Below are 18,174 nucleotides of genomic sequence, written 5' to 3' on the forward strand. Positions count from 1 at the left end.
GAAATTTCTTAAGGGTTCTCAAACTTACTGTTCATTGCTGCTTTGTAAGATATTTCAACAGTCCCTTGACACCGGTGCTCTGCCTGCTGACTGGACGGTCGGGAAGGTGGTCCCAATCCATAAATCAGGTAACAAGAATTCACCTCTTAACTACCGTCCCATATCTTTGACAAGTATTCCATGTAAAGTATTGGAGCACATATTATGCACAGGTATCGCGAACTTCCTGGAGTCATTTTTTACAGACATGCAGCACGGTTTTCGTAAGCGACTGTCTTGCGAAACTCAGTTAGCATCATTTACGCATAAACTTAATCTCATCCTTGATCGCCGCTCAGTAGCTGACTGCGTCTTCCTCGACTTCGCAAAAGCCTTCGAAAAGGTATGCCACAAATTACTACTTTTTAAGCTAAGCAAACTAAACCTTGATCCGAGGCTTTTTTCCTGGCTCGAATATTTCCTTTGCAACCGCACTCAGTTCGTAACTGCTAACAATGCCACCTCTCCATCAACCCCCGTCCATTCTGGAGTGCCACAAGGATCCGTCTTAGGCCCTCTTTTATTTCTTATTTATATTAATGACCTACCTTCTTGCGTAACCTCGAACATACACTTATTCGCTGATGACTGCGTAATTTTTCGCGAAATTAAAGGGACACTGAGGAAAAATTCAAGTTGACTTGCATCGACAGAATACCAGCTCCTGATTACAAAAACGCCATTCATACTGACAACAAAGCTCTTGTAACGTAGAAAAGAGCAAGAACCATAATACAGGTATCGCCGCCACAGGCCAAACTAGCAAGTACAAGATTCATGACGTCATAGGACAAAACAGTGTTGCTAGAACCAATAGTTCTAGCAACACTAGGACACGAGAAGTACCAAATCACTGAGGCGCAGAAAATGCATGCGCAAATCTCCTTGACGTCGCCAGATGGCGCCACGTACCCGACAGCTACGCGCGCTCCTGCAGCGCCGGGACCAATCAGCGCCTGCTGACAGCGGTATGCGGGCTCCCGGTATTCCGCTAACGGTAACAAGGTACACGGTATGCTAAAGGTGTCTATTTGCGAGAACTTCGTTGACGACTTCGAGAACGGGACCCATTGTAACGCTGGCTAAACGCCGGTGCAAACGTAAACGAAGTGACGGCCGCAATAGCCGATAGATGCCTTCAACGTGCGGTCGGTGGTAGCTTTCTTTTCGGCTGCTGCTGGACCGCACTGCTGGCCGCCAGAAATCACGGAGTCTGCGTTACGTCATGTGCACGTCATGTTTCACGTCACTTCGTCCTTTGTCGTCATAGGAGAATCCCAAGTTTGAATCAGAGCGGCGGGAAAACTTTTTCAACTTCGAATCCAAATTTCTTAGAAATAAATGCATCTTTCGCTGCCGGCCAAGTGGCAACAAAGCCATGAAATGCCGAACTGTCGGATTTTGCTATAAAACGAATATTAATAGAGCTCTCCTCAGTGTCCCTTTAACGACACTAACGACGTATGCGCTCTACAGAATGATCTATCTGCTATATCTGCGTGGTGCAACTTATGGTTAATGCAACTTAATTCTTCTAAATGCAAAGTTTTACGTGTCTCCCGCACATCATCTACTACAGGTGCATATTGTCTAAATAATACCATACTGGAGGCCGTTACGTCATATCGCTACCTCGGAGTTCATATATCTTCCTCTCTAAATTGGTCGCTCCATATTAGCGTCATAATTAACAACGCTAACAGCATGCTAGGCTACCTACGCCGGAATTTCTCCCAATTCCCCTACCTCCCTAAAACTCATGTTATATAAAACCCTTGTCCGTAGTAAACTAGAATACGCATCTGCAATTTGGGACCCCAGCTACGCAAATTCAATTAATGCACTCGAGCTTGTACAAAATAACGCCGCCCCTTTCATCCTACTTCAATCGTACTGCAAGTGTCACCTCCATGAAAAATACGCTCAACCTCCCACCCTTAGCCTCCCGTCGAAAATTTTCACTGTTATGTTTATTTCATAAAATTTTTTACAACGGTCCCAATCTACCCGATGAATTGATATCTCCTCCGTCTTTCATCTCTCCACGGCTAGATCACGTTCACAAGGTCGGTATAACGTCGCACAAAACAAAAGCTTGTTCTCAGTCGTTCATTCAGGCAGTCAGCGGCAATCCGCTTCTTTGTCTAACCCTGCTTCTCGCTCTTGGCAGGCCGATCAGGTGTACCGCGATCTTCAAGGGGCGGCTGCGCCCGCACGGCGATCTCGGACGCTGCCACTAGGACTGTCCCGTTGCGCATGCGTCCACCTGGTCGGTTATCATCCACGTGCAGCCGACAAGCCCAAAGTACCCGGATGCAAGAAGCCGGGTGGAGGATCACGTGGTGTCTGCCAACAGCTATATAAACCGTCAACACCCAGGCATCATCGCAGTCAGCGGCAATCCGCTTCTTTGTCTAACCCTGCTTCTCGCTCTTGGCAGGCCGATCAGGTGTACCGCGATCTTCAAGGGGCGGCTGCGCCCGCACGGCGATCTCGGACGCTGCCACTAGGACTGTCCCGTTGCGCATGCGTCCACCTGGTCGGTTATCATCCACGTGCAGCCGACAAGCCCAAAGTACCCGGATGCAAGAAGCCGGGTGGAGGATCACGTGGTGTCTGCCAACAGCTATATAAACCGTCAACACCCAGGCATCATCGCAGTCAGCGGCAATCCGCTTCTTTGTCTAACCCTGCTTCTCGCTCTTGGCAGGCCGATCAGGTGTACCGCGATCTTCAAGGGGCGGCTGCGCCCGCACGGCGATCTCGGACGCTGCCACTAGGACTGTCCCGTTGCGCATGCGTCCACCTGGTCGGTTATCATCCACGTGCAGCCGACAAGCCCAAAGTACCCGGATGCAAGAAGCCGGGTGGAGGATCACGTGGTGTCTGCCAACAGCTATATAAACCGTCAACACCGAGGCATCATCGCAGTCAGCGGCAATCCGCTTCTTTGTCTAACCCTGCTTCTCGCTCTTGGCAGGCCGATCAGGTGTACCGCGATCTTCAAGGGGCGGCTGCGCCCGCACGGCGATCTCGGACGCTGCCACCAGGACTGTCCCGTTGCGCATGCGTCCACCTGGTCGGTTATCATCCACGTGCAGCCGACAAGCCCAAAGTACCCGGATGCAAGAAGCCGGGTGGAGGATCACGTGGTGTCTGCCAACAGCTATATAAACCGTCAACACCCAGGCATCATCGCAGTCAGCGGCAATCCGCTTCTTTGTCTAACCCTGCTTCTCGCTCTTGGCAGGCCGATCAGGTGTACCGCGATCTTCAAGGGGCGGCTGCGCCCGCACGGCGATCTCGGACGCTGCCACTAGGACTGTCCCGTTGCGCATGCGTCCACCTGGTCGGTTATCATCCACGTGCAGCCGACAAGCCCAAAGTACCCGGATGCAAGAAGCCGGGTGGAGGATCACGTGGTGTCTGCCAACAGCTATATAAACCGTCAACACCCAGGCATCATCGCAGTCAGCGGCAATCCGCTTCTTTGTCTAACGCTGCTTCTCGCTCTTGGCAGGTGAGTTTGATTTGCCAATTGCTGAAACTGGATATATTGTATATTTTTTTCGCCGCTGACTGCAAAAATGCCTGTTACATGCTCTGCTTGTTCCAAACCCGTGGACGGAAAGTGTTTGACTTGTTCTCGTTGCAAAAGTAGCTACCACTTTGGAAAGAGCTGTTCTGCTATCACGAAAAATGCTTTTTCAAAAATGTCGACTGCTAAGCGTGAAACCTGGACATGCCCATCATGCGAATCCAGTGCAAGCAATCACTCAGACTCGGATGATAGTGACGTTTCTTTTGGTCATGAATTCTCTGCAGTTAACAGCAAACTTGACCAACTGAGAGTTACGGTTGAAGCTCTCACAACTAAAGTGGAGGAACTGCTCCAATTTAAGGCAACAGGTGAAAAGATGGCTGAAACCGTCACTGAAATCCAAACGTCAATTGAGTTCCTTTCTAATAAATATGACTCTGTCATGTCTACCCTAGAAGCTAACCAAGCTGAGTTAACCCAGCTACATGCCCGAGTGGAATCACTTTCTGAGACTGTTGTCGCTCAAGCTGAGCTGCTGGATCAATCAAGGTGCGCAGTTAATGATCTTGAACAGTACAGCAGGCGATGCAACTTTGAAATACATGGCCTCCCAACCAACCCTAATGAGAATTTGGTTTCTTTCATGGGCGATCTAGCTCAGACACTAGAGTTTCCAGAATTTGAAGCGAATACAGTCGCTTCAATACACAGACTGCCGAAAAAGGACAGTTCGTCTCCCCCTATCCTTGTTCAGATGCGTGACGTGGCGTCTAAAGAAGTATGGCTTGCTCTACGGAAAAAGCTTCGCGATTTACCTACGGATGAGTCTCACCCTCGGCTGTATTTCAACGAAAATTTGACACGGACAAACAAGGAGCTTTTCCGATTGGCCAGGTCTAAGGGAAAAGAAAAGCAGTACAAATTTGTTTGGACACGTAACGGCAAAGTTCTGGCCAAGAAATCAGAAGAAGTCAAGACTGTTATCCGCATTGAGAAGATGTCTGACCTGGATAAGATCTGCTGAGCATGGGTGATCTCGAATTCCTTGCATGTACAACATTTTCCGAAGTAACAAAATTTTTCACAAGTGACGCACAACCTGCTTTTTGCGCGACGCACGTTAATATCCGCAGTATCCGAAAGCACTGGGAAGAATTCATGGCACTAACTTCACCTTCTCGTTCTATATTTGACGTATTTGTACTGACGGAAATCAATATTTCAGCCGATATTTTCAATCAGTATGCAATACCAGGTTACCAAGCAATTTCCTGTACCCGACCTGCTAGAAAAGGGGGTGGCGTCGCAGTTTTTGTGAGAGACAGTTGGACTGTCACAGAGCTAAATTCTGACTTCCAGCAAGCAGAAGTAGTAGCATTGCGTTTGAGCACGTCAGCTCTCTCTCTGATACTCTTTTCAGTATACCGACCCCCCTGCTTCAATGGCAGGCTCTTTTTGGCCGAACTTGACAAGGCCCTCTCAGCCCACTCGCATGAAGATTATATCTGTGTTATAGGCGATGTTAACATAGATACCTTTCGCCCTTCTAGGGCTCTGGTCTCAGATTATCTTGATCTGTTATCAAAATGAGGACTGCAACCAACTATCCAGAAAGCTACGCGAGAAGAATTTCTGTCAGGGCAACTTGTCGTCTCTTGCATCGACCACATAAATATAAGAGCTCCGAATTGTGCCCTACAATCTGCTATCGTCGAAGCAAAGCTGTCAGACCACTACTTTGTCTGTTGTTCTTTAGCCCGGAAATCGAACCCTCCAAGAGCAGATAGCAGTAAAAAAGAAATTTCCATCTGCGATCCCAAAATCTTTTACCGACTGGCATCGGAATACGATTGGGAAGTGTACTTGGAAAACGTGCCCCCGAAAGACATTTATGATAAGCTTGTTGAGCTATTACAAGAGTTTAAGAAAGCGGCTACTCGCGTGGTTGAAATCAGGCAGCGCAATAAAGAAAACTCATGGATGACCTTAAATATACTATCAGCTATAAAAGAAAAAGATTTGCTCTGGGCCCAGTCGAAAAGGGCACCTGCATCTATCCTGCTACGGTCCAAGTTTAAGGTTGCAAGAAATAAAGTAAACGCAATGATTCGTCAGGCTAAAAGAGTACATTTCCGTAACAAGTTCAAGAATGCAGGCTCTGATACTAGAAAAACGTGGTCTTTGATTAACAATCTACGAGGTGTCAAAAGGCGTGGCAATGATGGCAAAGATTTTGTGTCGTATTTCGGCACTGATGAAGAAAAAATAGCTAATGAATTCAACAGGTTCTTCTCGCAAGTTTCGGGCAGTGCGCAACAGAATCCCTTATTTTGTACTCTGGAGAACAGCACAGTTGAATCTGCACACCTACCTTTGCTAAGTGAGGATGACCTCTGTTCAATTATTTTTGGTCTTAAACGCAATAGATCTGTGGGAATAGATGGCATTTCAGTTGATGATTTGCGAACCTTGTTCGACATACTTAAAGGCGTGTTGCTGTCGCTGTTCAACAGCATTATCTCAAGCGGCATGATCCCGGTGAACATGAAATCGGCTATAGTTACCCCAATTCACAAAGGTGGTGCACGTAATAGGTATGAGAATTATCGTCCTATTTCAGTCTTGCCCTGTTTGACTCAAATATTAGAAAAACATCTGCTGTTTACAATGACAAGTTTTTTAGATAAGCACAAAATCCTGTCACCGTGTCAATATGGTTTTGTACAAGGTAAAGGGACGGAAATGCTTTTGGAGGATTTTTCTGACATGTTAAATCGATATTTTGAACGTAACCAAGTGGTGTGTGCACTGTTTCTGGATGTCAGCAAAGCTTTTGACAGCGTGTGTCACAGTGTGTTATTGTGTAAACTGTCCAAGTTAGGCTTCCGTGGAGCGTTTCTTTCGCTTTTGGAAAATTTTTTACTGCAGAGAACGCAATATATCTCCATTGGACGGGCAAAGAGCGCTTCTTTGTTAATTAAAGCTGGCGTCCCGCAAGGTTCTATAATTAGTCCCCTGTTATTTAACGTCTACGTGAATGACCTTTCAAACTTTGTTCCTGTAGGCCTGTACCAGTACGCTGACGATACTGTACTTGTAACCCAGTCACCGAACTACTCTGACTCAATTTCTTCTCTTCAAGCTGCAGCATTAATTTCTATGGACTGGTTCTCAAACAACCTAATTAAAGTTAACAGCTCTAAGACTCAGCTTATATGCTTTCACAGCCCGATGAAGAAGGTAGATTTAAACCATCACCTTTTCTTGCACGGATCTGATTGTTCCCAATGTCAATGTATACCCTTGAGCTATACAAATACAGTGAAATACCTAGGATTATACTTTGACAGTGCTCTTTCATGGAATGATCACTTGTCCCACGTTTGTAAAAAGCTCCGAACCGTCTCCTGTGTGCTTTACAACATCAGGTACTACATGCCGCTTTCAATACGCAAAGTTATCGTAAACGCCCTTGGTTATAGCATACTGCGCTATGGCATAACGATTTATGGTCACTGTGCAGTTCGCTGGAAGTGCAGGATTAATTCTCTCCTACGATCTTTATTAAAAAATATCGGCTATGATTTAGGCCTTCCCTCCAATTCTGATCTCTTTAAGGTATTTTCTCTACCTGATTTTGATCGCCTTTTGATGGAAACGATCGTCCTAAAACATTTTTGGCTTAGTGACTTTAAGATTCCGTATGTTCCCACACGGTCTCTTCGACCGAAGGAACCTTTTTGTATTCCCCGACGGTCTACAAGATATGGAAGGCGTTTAAGAGATTATTACGTTCCCTTTCACTTTAACAGGTTACCTCAAAGTGTTCGCCGGGCAAAAACTAAATACAAAATAAAAAAGATGCTGCGATACATTAATTAGGGGGTTTACGACATCATGCATGTGCTTTACCACCTGTCAAGTAAATCTTGTGATGTCATTGGTTACTGCTGTATTTATTGCACTGATCTGAGGTATTGTTATGCCACTTTGGTTTTTCTTCCTTGCGATTTAATCTGATGAGGATTTTTTTTTTCCTTCATGTTACATGAGTCTTGTGTCTATTTTGTTCTCACCGTCATACTAATTTGATGTCCGTTATTTTGAATGTGTTTTTTTTTTGCCTCTGTGTATGTCTGCGCGGTTCCGCTGCCTGTCGGGCTCTGCCGCTCAAGCCCTATGAGGCTTTGGCAGGCCGGATATCTGTACATTTTTCTAAATATTTGGCGCAATAAAGAATTATTATTATTATTATTATTATTATTATTATTATTCCCCGTACATCAGCAGATTGGAACCACCTTCCCGGATCGACAGCCTGCATTCAAGACATCCTGCGCTTCCGTAACAATTTAGCTAACATTGTATACTAAGGCTCACAACAAATGTACTTATCATTCTCCATTTCCTTTGTTTACTTTAGTTTCCTTTGTTTGTTCTCTTACCTTGCACTTACATATTATGCTTACTTCTTTTACTGAATTGTATAACCAGGAACATGACGCTTGTATGTTGAATTTTTGTTTTTGTTCTCTTTCTGTAATTTGTAACCACTCCCCTCTGAAATGCCTTTGGCCCTGAGGGTATCAATAATAAATAAATAAATAAATAAATAAATAAAGAAATAAATAAATTTCCCTAGCCTTCATGCATGGGGAAATTGATGGAGCGCGTAGTCCAGACCAGACTGACGCGCTTTATGGAGCAAAACGATCAGTGGCCGCACGAGTTGGCCGGCTTCCGACCGGGCTTGTGCACGCAAGACGTTATGCTCCGATTGAAACATGACATAATCGACTTGCGTTCTAGAGACACCAAAGTAATTCTCGGCCTAGGCTTGACAAAGGCTTTTGATAATGTCAACCACGAAGCAATCCTCCATGGCCTCCATGACATCGGGGTAGGCGCGCGAACATACGATTACATCAAGGACTTTCTGTCAGGCAGAACTGCTTGCATGAAGTTTCAAGACATCGAGTCTCGCACACTGAAGTTAGGGAGCAGGGGCATGCCGCAGGGCTCGGTTCTCTCCCCCGTTCCTCTTCAACGTGGCAATGAGGGCCCTCCCCGAAGCTCTGCGGAGCATAGAGGGGCTAAATTTCAGTTTGTATGCGGATTACATCAACCTCTGAATTAACCAGGGTAGCGATGCGAGTATCGAGGAACGCCTGCAGGCTGCGGCGGACACTGTCAAGGACTGTGCTGCCAGCAGGGGTCTCTCATGCTGTCCGCAAAAATCAGAATTATTCTTCTACAACCCGAAGTCACTCCGATGCAAGCACAAATGGAAATTTGACATTAAAGTAGAGGGGAAAACAGTTCCAAAGGTAGATCAAATCAGCATCTTGGAGCTATTTATTCAGGGTAAGGGATATAACGATCGGGCAATCAAAAGGCTCGAGTGATTTGCCACGCAAGCCCTTGGCATATTTAGAAGGGTCGCGCTGAAAGTACGAGGCCTGAAGGAACGAAGCTTGCTTAAACTAACCCAAGCATATGTAATCAGCCGCGTGAGTTATGCCACACCTTTCTTAACCATTAGTGCTGAGGAGAGGAAGAAACTAGAATCGCTCATTCGACGGTGCATAAAGAGGGCCCTGGGCTTACCGATTAGCACCTCCACAGAGAAGCCGCTCTCTGTGGGAGTACAAAACCTGGGACGAAATAGCGGAGGCTGTCAGAATTTCACAGCTCGAAAGATTAAGCCGAACAACCACGGGCAGAGCCATCCTTGAAATGGCAGGCCTGCAAACAGATAGGGGACTACGAGCCAAATCGAGCATTCCGCAGGACTACCGAGAAAATCTAATCATTCCCCCACTCCCTCGTAACATGCATCCCATATCAGTGAAAGGAGGGAGAAGAGAGCAGAAGCACTAATCAGACGCTTCGATCCGATGGGCAGCAAGTCAGTTGCGTACGTGGACGCGGCAAGTGGCAGGTCGGGTGCGGCGGTCGCCTCAGTGGTCGACGGCCGCCGCGCCCCCGTATCGGAAGCCACCATTAGAAGCCGCAACTCGGAAACAGCTGAAGAAGTTTCGATAGCGCTGGCTTGCGTTTGAACGGACGCCAGTTTTATAATTAGCGAAAGCAAAACAGCCATCTATAATTTTGGGAAGGGTAGGATCTCGCCGGAAGCGGCAAGGATTCTGGCCTGTAGACGGCCAAACAGAAAAATTAGCCTAATTTGGACTCCCTCACACACGTCCATTCCTGGCAATGACGCGGCCCACGAGTTAGCCCGAGCTCTCTACTTCCGGGTAGCTATGGAGCCGCCCGACTTCCGGAACATGGACGAGCGTCTGCAAAATTATACGGAAATTGTCGAAAATTATAGGTTACAGAGGAGGCTGGTGCCACCACCGGGTAAAAGTCTAAACAATAGGGAGGCAATCGCATAGCGGCATCTCCAAGCTGGGAACTTCGTGAACCCGCTGTGGGCATATCATGTTGAGAGAGATGAGAAAGAAAACGATAAGTGCAAGCACTGTGGGGCGAGAGGGACCCTCGGCCACATAATCTGGGAATGCGCTAGCTCCCCAGGGGCTAAAGCAAATGTAAATTGCAGAGAAACCTGGGAAGCCCTGCTGCGGAGCGAGGCCCCTGCTCCACAGCAACAAGTCATCCGCCTGGCGGAAGAAGCCGCGAGGAGTCAAGACCTCTTCGCCTGCTTCTAATCGCGGAGGTCCCGGCCCTCGTCACCAAGGCCTGCGTGCCGGGGACAGGGAGTAGGGGGCCTCCTTATCTGGCGGAAAATAAAGTTGATATCATCACCATCATCATCGTCGTTGCGCTCGCCTCCGCTCGCTTCGCCAGCTGTATCGCATGCCTGATAACATGTCCTGACATATATCCTGACATAGCCGAGGTAAGCCACTGCCAATTTTTGTGCTTCCACATATTTAATGTGTTGTTTTTTGACTTAAGACAGCATTTTTTTATTGCCCGATGCCTAGCTGTGCTTTGTTCGTACAGATGCCTAATGTGGTGTGGTCTACTGATAGTACTGGCCAGTAAATTCTCTACACACACCCTGGGGCCGGGGTGTAAACGCACACCCTTGGTTTTCTGCAGGCGTTTCCTTAATTGGAAACATTGTCTTTTGACAAACGACAGGAAATTTCTGTCATCTGTGTAATGACACTTGGAAGCCTTAAACGTTAATACCTTTACACAAGACATCAACGACTCAAATAAAACATTAAAAATGACAGTTTCTCTTCTATTTTCAACACCGCTGCTGCAACCCTCCCCTTAGAAATCTGGACCCCCCCCACCCCTAATTCCAATTCCTGGGCAAACCTCTATACTGGCTGGATCTTTTCACTACACTTCAGTGGTGCACTCGCCGCAGAGGCTCAGTAGCTTCGGTGTTCGGTTGCTGGTACCAAGGCCGCGGGATGGAACCCCGGCCACGACGGCCGCATTCAGATTCAGATGAAATGCAGTCTCCCATATGCTGTGTGATATCAGCGCACGTTAAAGAACCCCGAGTGATCCAAATTAATTCGGAACTCCTACATGATGTGTTGATTCGGGACGTTAAACCCCTCACTTTACATATGGTGGCCGCACCTGGCAAAGGACAGGGTCAATTGGAGAGACATGGAAGAGGCCTTTGTCCTGCAGTGGGCGTAGTCATGTAGATGATGATGATGTGGTATTGGACGATGGCGTGAATTGCAGAACACCACCAGGATTCGCAGTTCGGGCTTTTTGTTAGATTGAACGGAGGCGTCGTTCAAACAGTGGTTACTTGAAATTGCATGTAACAAAAACTGCAGCGCAAAAAGTTTGGCCTTCCGTGCAAGCATGACATATCGGCCTGGTTACACGAAACTAAAGACAGTTAAGTCTAACCGCAGCCACGGAGAAAAAAAGGAAAGTATTTCAGAGACGGCAAGCGCAGAAGGTGGGCGGAGGAGATTACGAGTTTTGCTTAGATAAGGTACCTGCAGCTAACACAGGATAGGGTTAATTACAGGGATATATGGCACAGGCCAACGCCTGGCAGTGGATGCAGTTAGGCTCATGATGATGTTATCTTGTGGGTGGCCGATTTTTTTTATGTAATAAGGATAGAATGCGCTCGCCAAACATATTGAGGCAACGTCGATGGTCAATATTTTGTCACCTGTAGATGCGTTGCGCGGTGATGTCGTGGTCGCCATGATGGTGACCCACCTCGTGCCCACTCCAATGTTCCCGTCGGTGCGCATTGAAGCAGCTTCGGATCAGCGAGGTGTTAACACGCAGCTTTCCGCTGTGCTCGTTCTCATAGTCGCCAGTATGACGGGCACTATGCTGTCAATGAGAGCAATTTATATACTGCAATATTTCTTTAATCGATGCACGCCGCATCGTTACGACAAAAAATGGACCAGCCAACTATGACAATAGTGTCTTGCCAGGCTGCACTGAATACACGAAGACATGCTGTCAGTGACCAAACAGATCAACTTGTGTCATTCAGCAGACGTTGTAGATTACAAAATAACTGCAAATAATGCCCACCTGTGCACACACCTACAGGTGCAGAAAAAAGCAATGAAGGTTTTTCACAGCTTGCTGAATTAAGAGCTAATTAGCTCTTAATTCAGCAGGCTGTGCTTCCCAGTCTCGCTGCAGTCACAGCGACGGTTTTGGATTTTGATCTTCGGACCAGCACAAACTTGATGATCACGACAAATTGTGTCGACTTTTTGTCAGACCCCGGAAAACACAGTCTTTAGTTGCTGTCCGTTTGCCACGTCGTACACGTGAGGTCACGCAGGCAGGGCAGCGGACAGCAGCCGAGTTTACAGAAATGGTGTCGAAGAGGCGAGCGCTTCACTTCCCTCTCCCGTTTGATCCCATTTACCGCTTTAAACTTCCTTAGAATATCCGTGTTCACGTCCGGGGGTGTAGCTCAGATGGTAGAGCGCTCGCTTAGCATGCGAGAGGTACTGGGATCGATACCCAGCACCTCCACTGGTTACTTTTTTTAAATATTTTAGAAGTTGTCAGGAGAGACATCAATACCAGCTCTCCTTTTTTATTATCGCAGCTTCAGAAGGACGCCAACCTCCAAACCTGCATTTTCGCCCTTCCGTAATCTGTCCTAGCGGTATCTTCATATCTACATGGAATCACTGAAACAACCTGCATTTTCTAAATATAAGCTCAAAAAATTGGAGGCTTATCAAGGTTAAGCCCAGTGGATGCGAAGCATGTTAAGCAGCTGCCTCAGTGTGGATGGGGCTCGGAGACGTGGTTTTAGGTTAATCGTCGTACTTTATTCTTTGCAGCCCGACAAACACACTCTTATGGTCCGTAAATGCATGACTCTTGGTTTGCACGTCACTTATTTTTCGCGTTCTTCATCGGTTTCCGTAGGACGCTGCAGCCTTCGTTTTGCATTCCTATTATTAACGTCCTTAGCGTTTGGAGGCATCTTGACCGCATACACGCCCGGCGCAAAGACGCTTGCGCGGTTGCGGGCACAGAGACTGACGCGACGGCGGGCGCGCGCCGCTTCATCACTGGCGTGACGTCACATATCACGTGATGCAGCGATGGTGGCGCCGCCGCCGCGTCGCGCGCGACGGCGCGAACCGAAGCGTGGAGTTCTCCGCCGGGCGACGTCCGACGGCGGGATATGAGGCCCCATCTGCAGCCGGTGTGACGTCATCACGTGACGTCATATCATGTGATCTCACTTCAAGGTCAATGGTGGCCACCGCCGGGAGGCGACCTAGGTGCGATATGAGGCCCCATCTGCAGCCGGTGTGACGTCATCACGTGACGTCATGTCACGTGACCCCACTTCACGGTCAATGGTGGCCACCGCCGGGCGTCGCGCGAAGGCCCGAAACCTACGTTAATATGCTTCGCATAAAAACTTCATCTCTCTTCGCCGTGCATCTGTTGAATCACTATCCCTGAGAAGCTGGAGAAGCTAAATGAAGACGCCCCTGATTCTCACCACACTGTACATGTGGAAATAATTTTAATAACACTCTTCCGTCTATTGAATAAAGGATAATACCTCGTGCCTCATGTCAGTGCTGACTGCTGGACGCGTAACCAGTAACGAATTCACGCCACAAATGCAAGACAATCTACTCTAAATTACATACACGTGAAATGCTTTTACGTTACTTGCACGTGTACTCGTTATTGTGCGGGAGAACAATGGCTTGGCCGATATCGAACAGAACGATTTAGAGCATGGTTTTTCTCTCCTGTTACATCCCTTATACCGCTTCATATTTCCCTCTAGTTCATTGCGTTCCTCGTACGGGGGTGTTGGGGATGGTAGAGGGCTCGCTTAGCATGGGAGAGGTACTGAGATCGATACCCAGCACCTCCACTGTAACAATGTTTTCTTCTACCTCTGCTACGGAACGAGGATTTTTGTCCTTGTAATAAAGGAGAATGTTAAATGAATGACCTGTACCCTATAGTCCGTATGAAAGGAAGATCTAATGGGCGTTAGAATTTCTGTTTGCGACACAGCCTTCGTTAATACTTCAACAACCACTGTGCTGAAAGCAACCATGTGCTTTTTCAGAAATAAACGCCACTCACGGTTCGTGTGTTTGGAACCTGCTTAGTGCTTTGTGTTAACGCTCTGAGGGCCTGTACTACAACGTGTACTGTACTACATCAACCTGTACTACATCAGCCTGTAATACAACGTGATCCTGGGCTACGCGTTGCTCTACCTCGTCTACTCGTTCCGGGAGACGCTGCCGTGGACCAGCTGCGACTAGCCACGTGGGCCGACCACAACTGCTACAACCCGACGCCAGGGGTCGTAAGCGGGCTTCCACGCCGCGCATATGGACGCGGTTTCGCGCACCGAGGCGATCGATATGTGGAGTCGGAGTGAGTAATTAGTTCAGCGATGGACGCTGAACTGGCCAAGTCGTGCCTAAATGACCCGACGTTTATTTTTGATAAGAAAATAAAACTGTGCTGTAAATTCCAGTGATGTTATTTCACTTGATACCCAGAGCAGCTTCTCGGTGGCCTAACTTCGATGGCCTGGTCGTTTGAGCATCCGCCTAGCATGCGGGAAGAGAGTGGGTACAAGCTTTCCCTTGCCTGGTGCTCGGCTTCTTTAGGGTTCTTTACGGTGCTCGGCTTCTTTAGGGCTTCTTTAGAGTGAAATGAATGGGCCTTTGATCCCACCTTGTGCAATGAAAACTACCTTGTGCCATGGAGCTGTTTGGCCAAAGCTGCCCTTGTGCCATAAAAATCCATCATCTGTTATTCTCATTGGCGCGTTGGTGTCTCGTGTCGTAAGCAAACGGTCGACTCGTCTTCAACGCTCGCGTTTGCACAGATCGCCCCCAACACTCGTTCAGGTGGACCACGAAGCTTCTCGAAGTTTGCTTGGACATGACTTCCTGCGCTTCTATGGTAAATTTTTCTAAGCTGTCTCAGAATGGATCATCCAGGTATATTTTGAGACATATCTGGATGGTATTCCCATACAGTCACTTCATTGGCATCTAGAGCCGACAGTAAGATTCGGGATCTACAACCTGAAAGGATGTGGCGAATTTAGGGGCAACACCGCAATGGAATATAAAATACTGCTTTAGCGATCAGGTTCGTGACACATTGGAGTCATTCTGATGGCGGCATCAATTCCATATCCGGGATGGTAGTTGAGCACCTGGACCCCGCGGCACAGTATCTTAGACACTGGTTTGTCCCTGTCAAGGACGATGTTGGGAAGCTCACTTGCCATGGCTGCATCCTGGGCGCCTCTTTCCCTTTGGGGCTTTGCCAGCGGACAACCTCCAGGGGAGGCCCGACAAGAGAACGCCCAACTAATCTTACTAAATCGGTGACATACCTGGGGCATGCCACAAACACTGTCTGCTGTCTCACTGATAAACTTAAAGTACATCATCATTACGCTATGTAATACAGCAAGAGTTGTATATTGTACGTTCGGGGAAATCATGTTGCCATCGGCGCCGTCCACGCTCCCCCTAAACCTCTCTCTCCCAATTCTCCGTCTCGACCGTTTCTCTCGCTGTGCGTGTCACGTCGGACGACGGCCTTAAATGGATATGAGCGATCGCGCATAAAACCGTTCATGTCCAATGGTAGCACGCGTGATGCAAACTTTCTATAGATCCAACTCAAGAACGACGCGGCTTTTCCCCGTCAAAGGACCCCCTTCCAGCCAATGGCATCGGCTGATTCTCATTGTCCTGCTAGCGTGACAATGCAGGGAGTGTCAGATGAAAGGGGACATTCCTCTCCCTCTATGGTCGGTGATAGTCCGTTCCCTGCTTTGTCACGCCGTTCCCTCTATTGTTACACTGGCAGGCTCATGAGCATCGACCGACGCCATTGGCTGGAAGGGGGGTCCTTTGTCGGAGAAAAGCCGCTTCGTTCTTGAGTTGTATCCGACTATATAGACACCACAACACATGGCTTGATACTACACCAGGATTCTCCAATATTCTCAGCAGGAGACATTAACTAGAGCTTACCCGTCGTACTAAAGCGAGTGAAGCGACCTAAACCAAAACCACCCATACAGTATAAATGGCGTTGACAAAACGCGATATCGGCATTTCGCAGCACCCTAAAGCTGTCGCTGAAATAACGCATTACCACTAGAGTAAACATCCGGCCAATCTTCGGGATCGGTTTGTTTGCCTCCATCATATAACCTAAAGTATAATTTAATATACCGCCTTCTGAATTTTCAAAAAAGGCCATGTGCGGTCACTCACACTAAATGTTTATGGTTTATGCGTTTATGGGGATTTAACGTCCCAAAGTGTCTCAGGCTACGAGGGACGCCGTAGTGAAGGGCTCCGGAAATTTCGACCGCCTGGGGTTTTTTAACGTGCACTGACATCGCACAGTACAGAGGCCTCTAGAATTTCGCCTTCATCGAAATTCAGCCGCCTCAGCCGGAATCGACCCCGCATCTTTCGGGTCATCAGCCGAGTTCCATAACCACTGAGCCACAGCGGCGGCTCACAGCAAAGAAGTTCAGCACATAAGGTCGCAGCACTGCTCAATACAAGAGCCCGGACGGGGTTCAGCACATAAGAGCCCAGACGGGGGGATACTGTGATGCTCGAGTGACTTTGACAGGTAACGCTCTGGACGAGCCAGTGTTGTGCCTTAGGCGATCCCTGTCGCTGCAAGTGTCTTAAACGACGGCCTGGGAAGAGGTTCCTCTGTGAACTTCTTCGCTCTTCCCGATCGAGTACCATCAGCGTCGTGAAAAGAAAATACCGGTGTGAGCAGTTGTCGATGGGCGTTCACGAGCAGTTAACCCTGTAACTTTCCGACGGTCGTTCGCAAAAGTCGGCCGTACAGTACGAAACGTGTTCGCGCGCAGGTTCCATGCTGGACGGTTGAGCGGCGCCTGCTGAACCGCTACGCGGGCGACAACTACTCGGGACCCGACGCGCACGTCATCACGCGGGGATCCGACGTGGTGCTCGTGCCCCTCGAGGTGTACGAACGCCTGGCCAACGGCTGCACGCCGGCCACCCAGACGGCGCCCGAGCAGTTCTTCTAGTGGGTGGACACTTTTCTCTGCCGCTATGTTTCTCTCCACCCTATGCATGCGTTTTATGGTCTCTTTTAAGCTGCATCCCTAGTAAAACGTCGCATATGAGCCGCGCATATGGAACCAAATACGGAATTCATTTGACACGCAAAAGATTATGGAAATCCAGATGCTTTCCATGTGTGTTTTGTACGGTTCCTGTTATATTTATTTATTTACCTTCAGCGCCCAAGAGCATTACAGAGGGGAGTGAGTTTATTAAACGCAAAGAAAACAGCAACAAGATAGTACAAAATTAATGATAATTTAGACGAGAGCGATATTCACGGCTGCGCGACGACATAATCACCAACAGAAAGCCAGCACCGACAATATGCTTTTAAAACAAACCATATTATCTAAATAGTTTCGACAAGATTTCCTCATGAGATGCATGGCGTCACACGGAGTCCGCATGAATTTAGACTCTTTCGTGCTCGTTTTTCATTTGACTCCGTATGTTTCATATGGCTTCCATTGTGCCATGGTGAAAATATACGAAAATTATCGCAGTCGTTTTTGAAACCTTTCACTGCGATCGTAATATGCACAGAGGAACACTGTAATGCCGATCTGTGTTCTCGTTTGCGGATCACTGAATGAATTTTCGTGTAGAGCCGTCATTGGAAGTGGTAGCGATAAACTTTATGCTACATGCGGGATGCAACGCTATACATTTTTTTCTTCTGGTATCTCTGTAGGGTGCAGTGAACCCTGTTTTTCACCGGCCTTGCAAATAGGGGCAACCACGGTCTCCCGGGAAAGCGTATGCTACTGCTGGCTGACTTCATCTCCTTTTTCGCACTCTTTGTTACACACTACGAACCACAATCATCATCATCGACTCCAACATCCGCGGCTGCTGGTTTTCTCGGGAGAACGCTTTCTAAACGCCCCTGAAGTCGGGCCTACTTCCTTGGCTCGGGAACCGCTGATGACGTAGACTTATTTCTCGGTTTCTTTTCCTCTTTTTAACCCATAACCCCAAAACCGATTTCATCTTTTATATTTATAAATT

At 47.8% G+C, this 18,174-nt stretch overlaps 1 non-coding gene and 1 pseudogene across 1 annotated transcript; both read left to right on the forward strand.

The window, feature by feature from the left end:
• The window catches only part of LOC149357043 (sodium- and chloride-dependent glycine transporter 1-like), a 57,824-nt pseudogene that overhangs the window by 23,501 nt on the left and 16,149 nt on the right, over positions 1 to 18,174 (forward strand).
• TRNAA-AGC (transfer RNA alanine (anticodon AGC)) lies at positions 12,478 to 12,550 on the forward strand. The gene has a single exon. It is a non-coding gene; the product is annotated as a tRNA-Ala (tRNA).

Source organism: Amblyomma mixtum, chromosome 3 (assembly GCF_055824585.1).
Source record: "Amblyomma mixtum isolate Tamu chromosome 3, ASM5582458v1, whole genome shotgun sequence".
Classification (NCBI taxonomy): Eukaryota; Metazoa; Arthropoda; class Arachnida; order Ixodida; family Ixodidae; genus Amblyomma; species Amblyomma mixtum.